The sequence below is a fragment of the Parasteatoda tepidariorum genome, chromosome 1, assembly GCF_982258835.1.
Source record: "Parasteatoda tepidariorum strain Cologne lab strain chromosome 1, Ptep-v5.0, whole genome shotgun sequence".
Taxonomy (NCBI): Eukaryota; Metazoa; Arthropoda; class Arachnida; order Araneae; family Theridiidae; genus Parasteatoda; species Parasteatoda tepidariorum.
The window spans coordinates 60,245,417-60,261,213 of NC_141755.1; the positions used below are offsets into that span (position 1 = coordinate 60,245,417).

At 27.3% G+C, this 15,797-nt stretch overlaps 1 protein-coding gene across 1 annotated transcript in view; it reads left to right on the top strand.

Moving 5' to 3' along the window:
• Positions 1-15,797, top strand: part of LOC107440209 (uncharacterized) — a 288,195-nt gene that overhangs the window by 38,761 nt on the left and 233,637 nt on the right. The gene's annotated exons all lie outside the window — the stretch shown is intronic.

Here is a 15,797-nt window from a genome sequence, read left to right on the forward strand (position 1 = left end):
GTTTTTAATTTCCTTTTCTTTTTGAAATATTTGGACATGCGAACACTAATGTCATTCAGAATTACTGCATTCTTGTTCTTTATTTGCGATCTCAGAATTGTTTAACAATTGAGAAACAAAGCATGGTCAAAACTACCAGAGTATGGTTAAATTGACCGTGTTTCCGGTTTCATGGGAATTCCAAAAAGTTCTGCTATGTTTACTCAAGCGTTTTGGTAATGATTATGGTAAAATTAACAAGAGAGTACGACTTTATAATGTAAGATAAACTTTGGAAAATATCGCAAAATTCGATAACTTTATAATGACACCTTAAAGCATGGCAAAAATGTCATTTATTCGATTGAATGCGCTTTTGATTTTAGTATTTTTTTTCATATATGTGTGGTAATAAGAACTAGAATTTTAAAAACTAGTTCAGATTAAACTTCCGTTAAACACTTACCCATGAACAAAAAAAAACTACCAAATAAATGGTTGAAATTTCTTATATTTTGGTTTTAATTACCAGGATTACAGCATTTTTTTACCAGAACTGTCATTAGCATACATGATGGTAATTTTATCACAGTGCCTTTTTTCGCCATGTATATTATCATTCGATTTGGTAGATAACATGGTTCAATTTAGTACTTTATTAAGAATGCACTATAATTTGTTTCAAAGTAATGATATTATAGTTCAAAAGTTGAACTGGAACACAGTACGGTAATATTACCAGAAATGATTTTTTCGTGTATATTATGATTCAATTTGAATGGTAACATGGTTCCAAAGTAATGATTTTATAGTTCAAAAGTTGAACTAATGTTTCTGAAATTGTACTCAAAATAAAGTAAATGCAATGTTTTAGAAGTATCTGCCTTGCATACAAAACGCAATTGAAAATCCTGTGATCAATGATTCGCAGACAATCCAATCCATTGTCTATGAAGTATCAGACTACTTTATTGAGAGACGAATATAAATTAGATTCTTATATTCAGGGTGATCCCTCCAGTGTCCGAACTCATCCAGTTGGGTGGTATAACTGTCATTTGAAACGGTATCACGTGATCCAAATAAAATACTCTCGGAGTATTTTGCTCACTTTGCGTGAATGGGAGATGACCTTTGGGGAAATATTCGTGCAGCTCCAATAAACGTTGCGTATGGCTTGCGTTAAAAAAACAATGACATGAAGATATCGCGTGATGAGAATATGCGCTTCAACTTTGGGTCCGGTGCAGCGCCCAACGACGTGACATTCGTTCTCTCACCTTTGAAAACAAAAAGAGCACTGATAGACACTGAGCAAAGGTTTTCGCACTTGAGCCTAATGAATCTTGAGAGCCTTTAATTGTTGTTGGCGTTGGATGCTTTCTCTCCAAGTGCAATTTAGTTTAATTAGTTTTAGGAACCCATCAAGCATTAAAAACCCGCTTTATACCGTGTTATTGTAACTCTAAGTCTTTTCTGAATTTTGTATTTTAGGCTAATTTTTTTCTTGAGAAAAGAAAAACTTACTTAAGAATAATTTCCTTTAATTTGAATAGAAGCTTACAAATCGGAATTTTTGGATGCACATATGTAATACTCTTGTATCTATTACGTTAGAAAAGATAAACCTAAATTAGTTTTCTCCTGTAATACTGCAGCCTGAAAAAACTTCCCGCTCAAAACGAAAATTTAAATTATTACAGTGGATAGTAGTTGGAGATTTTCAAAGAAAATAGGTTTAATGTTAAATCATAATATTGATATCTTTATATCATAACCATAATATTGGAATGTGTATTTTCTGTATTATGATGTTTTTTTTAATGTAGTGAACAATATTTTTAAAATAGTTGAACCATAATATCGTTTAATCAAATTTAAGAACGACAATAACGTGGTTCGATTTAGGATCATATTAGTTCTGTTACAAATTTGAGCGATGTTAAACTGAAAATAAAATGTAGAACATTTTTATATTAATAAAATTAAAAGCATAGGTATATGGAGTTAGCATATTTTGCTTGAATCTCTAATCTTATTATAAAACTTATTTTCCGAAAGCTAGTTATTTAATTCATATTCCTCTATTTAACTCCTAATTTAGAAAGATATTTTTTCAAGCATTTCATAACGCATTTTTAGAAATTTTGGCCTGCGTTGAAACTTAGTATAGTACAAGAGTTGACACTATGGTTATGATATGGTATTCAAGTTACGAGGTGCCAAGATACCATATCATGTTATACCATCTCAGACTTCATTCTGCAGGGTGTGATAATATTATTAAGCCTTAATAGAAGTTCCATATTGAGGTTGAAATGAATTTGAAATGATATTTTGGTTATACTGCTCAGATTGTTATTTAATTATTATACAATTTAATTTAATACTATTTCAAAAAAATAATGATGTTAAAGCAATTTATGCCAACAGTTAATAATATATTTTCCCTAAACTAAAATATTAAGGACTTACATGAATAAATATTATTTTTTTACATTTCTTTTAACTCAAAGTTTTTTTCTTTATCACTCTAACTAGCTAAACCTTAGTTCTCGTGAAGCAAAATTCTTGATTCTTTTAAATGATAGGTCGTCGAAGGTTTTTTTTTATTAATTCTTTTATCTCTTTCACATATAATTGCGAATTAATGATACTTCTATTTTGTTCATTAATTGTAATTTTTACATTCAGTTTTGATAATTTTCAGTTTTACTCATATACAGTCTCAGGCCAAATTATTAGCCGCATTATAAGATTCTATGTAAAATCTCAATTATCAGGTCATACTATACAGCTTTAATGTTTTAACACGACTGAAAGCGGTTTGCATTTATTTACGTTCGCGTATCACTTGGTTGAATTAGACGATATATAATATAAATTCGACGATTGGAAAAATTAGACTATATACTCTCTATAACAAAAAAAATCGACGCACCAAGAAGGAGTTGTCCGATGGAAACGAAAATAGGTGGATAGGAAGACAATGTACAGAATAGTAAATGATTAAAATTTCAGAACAATTGAGTAATTTATTGCAGAGTTACAGTAACAAGTTCAATAAGGTGTTGACTCGCCTCTAGCCTGGATACAAGCTGTCACACGGCGTGGCATAGACCGATAAAGCTCCCAGTTGGTCTCCTGCGGTATTTCCTGCCAAATTCGATCCAATTGTCGAACGAGGTCATCAACATTCCGTGCCAGATGCAATCGCCTTGCCATCCTATCCCAGACATGCTCGATGGGAGAGAGATCTGGTGATCTGGCAGGCCAAGGAAGAGTTTGACAAACTTGCAGACACTTCATAGCAACACGTGCCGTATGTGGTCTGTCATTGTCCTGCTGAAAAACCAGCCCAGGGCGCTGCAAAAGGAACGGTAGCAAAACAGGTCTTAGGATGTCGTCGACGTACCGCTGTGCAGTAAGTGTACCTCTAATGACGTCCAAAGGGATCCGGCTGTCAAAGGAAATGACATCCCAGACCATAATGCCTTGTTGAGGGCCGGTGTGGCGTGCAATAGTGAAGGCAGTATCCCCCCTCTGCCCTGTGCGTCTCCAAACACGTCTTTGATGATCGTCAGGACACAGTTGGAAGCGGGATTCGTTGCTAGTCGGCACCATTCCAGCCGTATCTGTTCAAAACATTCATGCATACGAAATTTCAAAGCAATCGGATGATTCCTTCTTGGTGCGTCGATTTTTTTGTTATAGAATGTATTATATAAATATAGAATATTTATTATATCAGTTATTATATTAGTATACTATAATAATTAGACCAAATTATTAGGCGCACTATGTTTTAATAATTACATGCTTTACACGAGTTTATATGCAACACTTTTATATTTCAACATACATGTAATGGGTTTTTATTCAGGAGATTTTTGATCTACTTCCTATTTGTATTTATTTCTGACGTATTGCATTGCAGTGTTAACCAATTGATAGATGAACATAAACAAGTGTTAACTGGTTTCAGTCGCGCAAAAAAATAATGCTGTATAGTATTACCTGAAAATTAAGATTTTACACAGAAACTTATAGTAGGTCAGATAATTTGGCAGGAGACTGTACTATATCCGTAAAGAGTATTAGCAATTATTTTCTTAAAAGTAGCATTGCCTTCCCTGTCTGACGTAACTTATGTCTGTAAAGCAATTATGTTAAATATGGTGCAATGTAAATATTTTTTTATGAGATATTATGTAACATTATGCATGAAATGAATAGTGTGTTAAAAATTCTATGAATTTTAAATGATTATTATTTCTCATTCTTTATTTTTTTCTATCAAATTATTCTTATTTATTTTGAAATATTTTTTCGCATCGCTTTGAAATTATCCTTATGTTTTTTGATCATCTTGAAACTAACTTATTAAAATTTACAAAAAAAATATATAATCAATTACTATTATAAGATTGAATAAATTCATATATCATAAGATATATTTTTATAACTAATATATAAGTTATAAATCCTAGTCTGGAAATTTCATATTGTTTGACAAGCATGATATTTTTAGAAATGACATTAACGAATGACATAAAAATGCTAAAATCATAAAACTACTAAAGAGATAATGTGCTTTAGCTTTTTAAGTCAAAATAAATATTCAATTAACTGAAGTCATTTTTATGAATAACCAGGTTTTATGCAATAACCAGGTTTTTAAAATTTATTAATTTCGTTTTAAAATTATTTAAAATTAAATAAAATTTTATATGTATTTATTATTTAATAAAAATATTAAATTTATGCGGCTCTAAGTAACTTAAAAGAGCAAGGAATTCCCCTATATTCTATACAATTGATTTTAAACTAAAGTTCATCATTAAAAGAAAATTTGGAAAGAAAAAAAATTTTCTTTCAAACTCTAGAAAATGTTTATGGTACGAAAACATACTAAAATACAAAACGATAAAAAGATACATATTTTGGAATTATTTTAATATGATTTAACAAACGTATTAACGTAATTCTAAACAATGTTTAAAAGTAATATTACAGCCCAATATATTTTTTAAAAAAGCAATGTAATTATTTCGAACTTTAAAAACTTATTCAGCAAACTCTGTAAAACTTTCCAGATAAAAATATGATAAAAAGTACCGGCACTCGCGTTACTGGTACATTTCACCGTAAATTCCATTTTTATCGTAAAATTTGATTAAGCAAAAAAATCTGATGTATTGTAATTTTTATAGTAATTAAAATCACCGAATCACTGTAATTAAATAAATAATACTGTAAAAATTACGGTATTAAATTTTAAAGTAAAAATGGATAATACAGTGAAATGAATTTTATATCTATAAACTATTTTTAGTGTTTTAAAATCATCAAAAAAAGTTTATTATTCATCTTTACTGTCAAGATCATATATCATTACTACAATATATATATTTAAGTCATGATGTCTTATCTAAAGCACCTGCCCAATGAAACTTAGTAGACATCATTCATTATTTCAGGAATGATAAGCACACTGAAAGTTTCAAAAGTTATCTACAGTAGTTTTCAATATGAATGAAAGTAGCCGTACCAAATGCTACTACAATTATCTCAAATTCTATGCACGCCAACTACGATAATTCCGAATCTCAATGTGCAGAACACACATTCAAAGCAATAACGTTAAAATAAACTGCTCGTGATTGTGTCGTGAATAGTGCAACTAGTATTAGTCACGACAGGTATTAATATCAGAATACTTTCCTCGATTGTTACAGATTCATACTTTTCGCAATCACAATCTTCTCATCATACCCATCTGATTGCTTTTGGATGGATTGTAAATATTTGCTATATATTCCATTTATGCATATTCATTGGGCAACTTTTGAATTAAATATATTTCAAAATTAGTAATGGAACTGCGCAATGAAGCCTTTAGAAAGGGAGTTTTGTTATGCAAATCATGCGACTGATATTTTAAATTTAAAGGAAAAGAAAGTTATTAGTTAAAATAACGGTAGAGATTTTGACAAAAGAATTCCTTTAAAGCTTTTATATTAATTTAATAATTAGCATTTAAATATGTATGCAGTATGTATTTTGGAAAAACTATTATTACAGATTATTTTCTAATGAACTTACGGAAAGTTTACCAAATTAAGTAATTGCAATATATTATATAAGCATTTAGATAATGGGTTCATTAAGGCAAAGGGAAACCGTCCAAAAGAAAATCCACTTTTATATTTAAAATATAAAAAAATGAAAACATGAAAAAGCCTTTTACTTCCCCTCTCTTATGCTAAGTGAGAAAAGCAAATAAACTACTTAAACCACATTCCACGGTTCATTTGATAAAACACAACTCAACCACTATCTAGCTCCAATATTTCTTTTTTACTGTTCTGAAATCGCGATTAGTTGAAAATGTTTTTATTTAAAATAACGTATAGTTTTGTAATCTGCGTAACTTTGTAAATTGCAATTAGTTTAATGAACAGACTGCTACTGGTTCATTGCTGTTTTCATTGTTTTCACCCATTTTATCGTAATTTTAGAATAAAAATTCTAGCAGTTTATTGTTTACTTTCGCAAAACTTTTTGATATTCTGTGATACACTTGTCCAAATGATCTAAAAAATTAGTCGGATGGCTGTTCGGGCTCTGGGATAGCCAAATAATATTTTGATTTCAAGAGTATTTTGAATAATATACAGTGCATGTTGCTGTGAAATTTTTTTCGTGTCAATATGCTAAATATCCCTTTTTTGATATAGAAATGAGTGAAAGAAAACTTAATAAATAAAAGCTACGTGAATATCTCATTGAAATAATAAAAAAATACTATTATTTGTGTGTTTCGGTTTGAAAATAAAAGTTAATTGGAGGTTGTTGAAATTATTAAGTGATAGTATATAATACATGAAATTTTCTTTACAAAACAATGCACCAGAAATATCGTGTTTATTTGTGCTTTATGTTTTAAAATAATACACTCTAAGCTATTCTAAATCAAAATTGCAGTCAAACTATCGTACAATTTTTCAGCAATTTTTTTCTAATTCTATAAACTCCTATAAACTATAATCTATATCTAATTCTGTAAACTATATCTTTAATATCGAGAGAAAAGTACGAATAAAAAAATAAATAAATAAAATACAAAAAATTAAAATAAGAATCTGGAAATATATTTCTATATAAAACTTTTTACTAACTCTGTATCCTTCACTGGAGTTTTAAAAGAACAACAGGAAAAGGAACAACTATCAAACCAACTTATTTTATATAAAACTGCAATTTACAGAATTTAAATTTTAAAGACATCAAAACCTAAATTTTTGCAAATAGAAAAAAAAAACTATGACACGGTACAAAACACTTTAAAATTTAATTTAAAATTATGTGAATTTCAACAGAATGAATTTATTTTGAGAATAACTGACTATATAAAATGACTACAAAAAATGTTTTTAATCAATAATAATTCTGAATCATGAATTTTATATCACCAAAAAAGAGAACAAAATTGTTTCAAAATCGTTTATATTATCAAAATAAACGCTGAACTCAAAGGTTAATTCAAATGTCTTTCTTTAACTTTGATGCAAGATAGCAATATAATACTTCAAAACACATTTAAATTACTGCAAATAAAAATGTTTCCTATCAAACCAGTTGATAATTGAATTGTTACAAATTTTGTGATTTAAAATATTTGCGAAAGTAAATTTTAGGAATATTTCCTTTGTATAATTCAAAATACTCCAGTTTTCTCAGTGGCAGAAACACAGGAAGATTCGAAATACGTAGCACCTGAAAATTTAATTGAATTTCTCCTTTATTTAAATTTCTCGCGCAAAATTCGAAATCATTTATGAAAACAAATTGAAAAATCAATTATCCTCTTGTGGGTTCTTTACCCTAACTTAATCAAAGCATTTTATGTTACTTAAAATGTAAATTAAACAAATATTAATATCTTATTATAAGTCCTTCTCATCCAAATTTGTTAAATAATATGTTGATATTTATGCGTATATAAAAAAACACTTACAAATAGTAAATTTATTCAAAACATATTTTTCGTAAAAAAATCCTTCATCATTTGTAATTTCAGTGATTTTTTGGAAGAAGTTATGTTTTGGTCAAGTGTTTTAAAATTGTTCTATGTGATATTATTATGTGCATTAGAGCAATAATTCAAAATATTATGGTTCGAAAATTCCATCTCACAGAAAAAAATGCTATTTTACACAAAAAACAAAAAATTTGAAATTTATAAAAGATAAATTGATTCATAATGAGAGAATGAGAATTAAATTAAAAACATCCCATTAGTTAAATTGTAGATTTTTTTCAAATTAACAAAATATTGTCATGAACTTGCAAAATTTTCAAATTGTAGATTTTGCTTAACTTTGAACTTCTCTTTGTAAGAAGAAAACAGTAAGTCAATAGTACAGAATTTATTATTTTTACAACTGGTATAATTTACATATCATAAATAAGATTGACATTTTATATTTATGGCAAAGCATTAAGGAATTGAAAAAAATTTCTTATAATCAAACCATATGCCACTGTTGCCAGTAACAAATGACACAGAAAATTTCACTTTTTATGTTAAATTGTCTTAACTAAAAGTATTTTATTATGTATTATTTTAAAGAAATTATAAGAAAATAATGTCTTAATTAATTGAAATTAGTTAGCTGATTAGTTTTCTCATTAGTACAAGATTGTTCAAGCATTAATTTTAAATATAAATTTTCCTAAGCCCAAAATGCTTTGAAGTATTTGTAAATCTAAATACAAAATTCGATAGTTTGACTTTAACTTTCTTCAATTCGTATTGCTTATATTTAACGGATAAGTAAGATTAAATTCTCTCACATAAGAACAAAATTAGATACTGAAAATGTTAGACAGTTCTTAATATTGTGATATTTATGTTCCTTAGTTCCAACTATGAAACTTGGATCATGATTCATAGAGAAATAATTAATGATATGGAGAATATGACTGATTTTTAATCAAAACTATTTGCAGAAATTTATTCACAGACGTTTTAATACTATTTTAAATAAATTATCCAAGAGTCAAAGCATAGACAGTCAATATGGAGAACATTTTATTGAATAAAATATAGTAACATAAGACGCTGACAGCCTCTATAAATTTTAACTAGTCTTATAGTTAATTCCCCCCCACCAGATATATATATAGTTAAATACATATACAATATCTGAATATTCTTAAAAATAACTTTAATACAAATTATAAATAAAGTTATCAAAATAATCTATGATTTAGCTTCAGTGAAATTTTAAAATGATATTTTATTTTTTATGCTAGTATCGTATTTCTTTTCTTTGTGAGCGTGTGGGAGAAACCTTTATGCTAACCAAAGATTTATATTCTTTCCAAGTTTCAAAAAGACTATTAAAAAATTAAATTTTGTAAAAAATACATTTGAATAAAAATACATTTTTCTTAGAAATCAATGTTTAATAGCTCCGATTACATGTAAGGTTTGGATGTAAGGCTGCTTAAAATTTTTTAAAAATCAATTTAATTTGAAATCATTTTCAAAGATTAAAATTATTCAGAAAAATTTGCAAGAGATATGTATAATTACATGTATTAAAACCAGCATGTTGAATTTTCTTTTTTTTAAACATAGAAGGTACTTCTGACATATTTAGATTTTCTAGCAATTACATCAAACAAAATTAATTAGAAAATATAATATAGCTGCACAATAAAACTCAAATGCCACTCAAACTTAATTTTAACTGTAACGTATACGGAAAATAAAATAAAGTAAAGGACCGCTAAAAAAATTTAAAACCTGTAATACATTTTACACAAATTTATCATTACTGCTCTAATTAATTTTGATTACTTAGAAATTTTTAGGTGGTTATTTGCACGCATATGATTTTTTAAGCAAATTATTTCAAAGAAAATAAACTGTTGTAAGATGCATACCTAATGAAACGTTTATTACATCTTCTTAAATATATATCCAAAGAATACAAAAAAATTAACTGTTTCGAAAAGAGCTGTTTTTACCAAATCATTCTGAAATCAATAAACTGGTACCAGTTTGTTAACTACTATTATACCACAACTTATAGTTCTATTTTAATCTTTCGCAGAAATAAAGTTTATTTTTTTGTTTAAGTCTCTAAGCTAGCTACATTTAATATTTTAGCTGAATGCATGCAATGTATCAATATAAATGAAATAAAGTTTGAAATAGACCGAAATCAGATAAAAATATATAGTTCTAGTTTTTCCGAAATAGACTAGTTTATATTTTCTTAATATTTTTTTGTACTTTCAACGAGATAAATAAAAAGTCCGAACTAATTATAATCCTTTACACAAGTAGTCTCAGGTGCGCCCCCAAACGGTAGCAAAGAGAAATAGACCTTAAGGGATTACGTGAGCAGAAACCATTGACTTACTAAATAATTCAGTTACTTCTCTGTGTGATCTTTATAAATATATATATTTCTTTTTTTTATCATTATTTCATTGTCTATTGAGTATTTATGAGATGGTCAAGAAAAAACAGAAGGAGGAATAAAAAAAAAATACTAAACTCTACCTATCGATTAAAAGCTTAAGGGGAAAAACAATCGCATAAAGCTTTGAGTTCTTAAGAAAAGAACTTTTTTTTTCTACTTGAGTTTGTGTTTTCTGCGTGTTCTTATGATTCTATCTATGTCAAAGATACTTTTTGTGTACACATAACTTGGTGTTCTATTCGGCAGTTGTTGTTCAACAAGACTCAGTGACATGTCCGATTTTAATTGTAATTTGCTCACTTAGCAAATGGTTTTAACTGCAACCGTGATGAATTGCTTTTTGCGTTTTGACTTAAACGGACTGAATAATATTGATGTGGAAAAAGCCAAATAAATGATTCATAGATTTTTTTTCTAAGAGAAAGCTTTGTGAAAATGAAATAAGTAATTCAAACAATCACTTTAATTTTATTACAAATGAACACAGGAAAGACATTCCTCTTTGAATGTCTTTACAGTAATACTGTAATTTTTATCAGTAATTTCGATCTAAACCTTTTCAAAAAATTCTTTTTAATTAATTTCTTTTCCAATTTCAATATTTTTCCCTCTTAGTTTACTTCAATCTATTCTTAAATTCTATTCTTAGCTTCTATATTCTATTCTATATTCTATTCTATATTCTATTCTATATTCTATTCTATATTCTATTCTATATTCTATTCTATATTCTATTCTATATTCTATTCTATATTCTATTCTATATTCTATTCTATATTCTATTCTATATTCTATTCTATATTCTATTCTATATTCTATTCTATATTCTATTCTATATTCTATTCTATATTCTATTCTATATTCTATTCTATATTCTATTTACTTAATAAATATTTAACTACGGGTGGTTATGTTTTTTTTGATTTTTTGCAAAATTTGCAAAAACCAACATAAAACAATAACTACATATAGATCAACGCAATAAATTATTACAGTATACATTTTAAGGCACTGTATGAATGATAGCATTCTATAGAATGCCTGACTTTTTTGTGCTTCGTATGAAGTAGGAGAAGTTTTATGTGCATAATCTAAGCAGTCTATAGAATGATTATTAATCTTCTTTAGAAATAGTAAAAAATGAAGTTTAAGATAAAGTTATCTTACTAGTTATTAAAAAATGCTGCTCCAGGTTAGATAGACAGGGTGAAAACAGATCCAGAATGAAATCAGGCATTAAGAGTGCATCAGGCATTATTTAAGTACTTGCCCTCCTGGTTTGAATTATTTTGTAATTGAATATACTCTTTAGTTTGGCATAAACCATGAATATAAAAAAACAGTTAATTATTTTTTTCTTCACTTTCCTTAAAAAAAAAGTTTATGTTTAACATTACTCATTTCTTCATTCAATAAATTCTTCATTTATTGAACACAGATTTTCTTTTTTTATTTATGTATTTAACCATATTTTTTAATTATTTTAATAATATATGCCTAGGACAACATAGGTGTATGTAACACCAGAAAAGAGTATACCGGGATATGATCATTTAAAAACATCATATATATCAAATGCTAGCCAATGGTACTCTTCTTCAAATAAAAGCATCAGTGCAGGAAATACCAGAGAGTGACCATCTGCTAAAAAAAAGAAAAGAGAAAAAAGCATTGTGGGGGACACCGGCCAATCTCCCACTTTCATTATTATTTTTATTCATGGGAAGTATAAAATATTCATACATTATACCTTGCCAGTTTGTCATTTGATATTCCATAGTACTCCAATGCAATGAGTGAAATTTGTTATTCACTCTTTGCCAGAGAATGTTAAATTTTACAAATTAAGGATAGCATATACAAAGACAATTTTGTTTTCCAGCAAATAAATAACGATTTATCTTATCAAACGCAATATTCTTAAATAAAAACATCAATTTTAATAAAATTTTAAATTTTTTATTCGGCATTATAGTACTAAAATATGAGTTTACTAAATGAAACTAATGTTCTTTAATCCTTTACTAATAGGATATTTAAGGACTGTCTTTATTATTATTTCCAGCTAGGATTACATATGTGTTGGCAATACCGGAAAAGAGTATACTGTACTATGGTCATTTCTCTTAAAAACATCAATATATGGAACGCCAGATAATTGTACACTTCTTCACAAAAGCATCAGAGTAGAAAATACCAGAGAGTGACCCTCTGCCTCAAAAAATAAATTTTAAAAAAAACATTGTGGGCTAAATATCGGACAATCTCCAAATTTCATTATTATCTTTATTCATTTGAAGTATAAAATATCCATACATTATAACTTGCCGGTTTGTCATTTAACATTCCGTAGAATCCCAATGTAATGAGTTAAATATGTCATTCACACTTGCCCGCTCGTTTTTGGCTACTTACAGATTGTCGAATTTTATACATTGATGAAAGCATATACAAAGACAACTGTACTTGTTGACAAAATAAAGATCTATCTCTTCAAACACAATATTCTTAAATGAAAACATCAATCTTAATAAATTTTAAAATTTTTAACTCGGCATTGGTACTGAAATATAAGTTTACTAAGAAAAACTAACGTTCTTTAGTCCTTTACTATTTAATATATCGTAGGTAGACTTTGGTAGCTCGTTAAGAGACTACCCTAGCATAAATCTCGTCGCAGACCATCTGGATTTCTCCAAACAACGAATGTCCGTTCTTTTATATAACAGTATATCAAGCCTGAATTGCCCATTTATTGTCTAAGCATAAGGATTCCATTCTGGTAGAGGTGATAAAGCAGAAGAGAGAGAACCAAAAATCACATTAAATGAAGAGAAATTAATATAAAAATATCAAGGATTGTTTTTCTAATAAACATTTTCTCTTTCATTTATTTGTGCTGTACTAGCTAAATTATAACATTATTTTTTTTTACTTTCATGTGATTTTCTAGGAAATGATACTTTTTTAAGTCGTGAATTATTTTAAAGGATACATATATATTGTAAATATTTAGAGAGTATCTGTAACTTCATAACAGAACCATAATATTTGTAACAGAACAAACAGCGTCATAATATATATTTTAAATGTGTTACAGAAATAAAAACTTTTTTATTTATTGCAGTGTTTGTATTGTACATAAGTTGACGAAATTTCCAGTCATGTTAGTGAAGTACTTAATAAGGTTAAGCATAATTCTATTCTGGTAAATAAAAGTAAATAAGGATAAAGGATTATTAATTCTCTGTATAAATATAAAATAAGGATTCCATGAACAAAAAATGCAGAAAAAAATCAAAGCTAAGTCTAATTCCAAAATTTTAATCTCGACGATTAGAGGTCCTTATGCTAAAATCGACCTTTTTATATTATGGAAAAAAATCAAATTATTTTAACAATTTGGCCAGCATTACATTCATTCTTGAATATGCTTGCAAGATTTATTTTTAAAAAAATATAATGTTTAATTATTCTTGAAAATTTAAATATTTAAAAAAATGAAACTTTTTTTCAAATATTCTATAACTATTATTTATTTATAATAACTATAGAATATTATAACGAAAGAAAACACTTGAATTGCACAAAATAATAGTTAATTCAGATCGAATTAGAATAATATTCAGAATATGTTATTAGAATAATATTCAGAATATGTTATTAGAATAATTATCGAATACCATAATTACCATAATATACCAAAATTAGAATATCTTACCAAATAATAACGATAAAAATTCATAAACAATTTAAGTATTATTCCCTAACATGCATGCATAAATTTCAAAACAAGTTCAGAAAGTAAAATAGAGACAAATTAATGGTTTATATCTTGTAATATTTGGCAGTAAGCATGATTTGAAATATTTCATAGAATATTCCGAAAAAGTTCAAGAAATAAACTTTGAAAGTTTAAAAAAGTCGATATTCCATTTAATACTCTCCATCTAATCAGAGATCATGAAATGCAGTCCATAACAAGCGTTTCCATTATCAAATTGTAACAATGTCCAAACATAGATTATCCGTGAACAATCTTAAACAATGTTATCAGCGAAGATCTTATTCTGTCGTAGAGAATGTCGTCCACGGAGACAGACAAGATGCGGGGATTGAGAAACCACCGAATTAATCCGTGAATATGATTTTGTCATTTCGTGTCTTGCAATTAAGTTAGACTGTAAGCTTAGATACCGCAATATGGATAATTGTGCTTTTGGTAAACTTGTTGTAATTACTTGTTTTTTAAGTAGGGAGCAGAAATAATATGTAATACACTGTAAAATATTCTCTATCAAATTACGATATAAAGTACTGGCACTTTGGGTGTATCATCTGTAGAATTCATTTTAATGTTAATTGCATTTTACAGTAAAATTTTAATCATACCTTTTACTGTAATATTTATTTAATTAGAATAATCCAGTAATTTTACTGTAATTATTACAGTAAATTTACGGTATATCAGATTTTTTGTTCTGTAACATGTTCTTGCAAAAATGGATTTCATGGTAAATAGTACCGGTTCCTTTCGTGCCGGTAATTTGATCCGGAGTTTATTGCAGTGTAGTTTTATTTCATAAATTGTCTAAAGCTCAAGATTTTTGCTGTCATGTAAAATGTTATAAAGAAAATCAGCATGCATTCTTAAGTAACTAAAAAATTAACATTTATTTAAAATTCAGCTTTGAAAAAATGCTATAACTAAATGTCTTTTTTTTTTTAAAAAAAAATTGGACATTAGTAATATTGATTGCAACATCCTTCGAAAATAGTAGGAAAACTAAGTGGCTTTACAGCAACATTTTAAATTTTTCTCAGGTCGAGAATAAATAGAATCGTATTTCTTTTTCTAGATAAAATTACCACCTAGATAAAATTACCACACTCTATGGTAAAAGTAATGACAATTTTGGCATAACAATCCATAATTCTAGTAACAAAAACCAAAATAGACAGTATTTAAAGCATTCATTTGGAAATTTTTCCATTCATATGCTAACGCTTTACTATATTTAATATGGATTTCAAAAATGCATTTTATTTTTTGCATTAAAGCGTAACTATTTTAATATAAATTTCAAAAATTTATTTTATTTTTTTTAACGTTAAAATTTATCTTTTGTAACATTAATTCAGAAATTAAATTCAAAGTTGGAATAAACATCTACCTTAAAATCCTTTAATAAGAACTCAAATTTTGAAAAATATACAAAAATGTATTTAAGCATTAAATAAAGAGCGAATTACATTTTTAAATGGAAGCTTTAACATTCTTATGATTCAAATATTTGAATTTTCAGCCATAAAAAT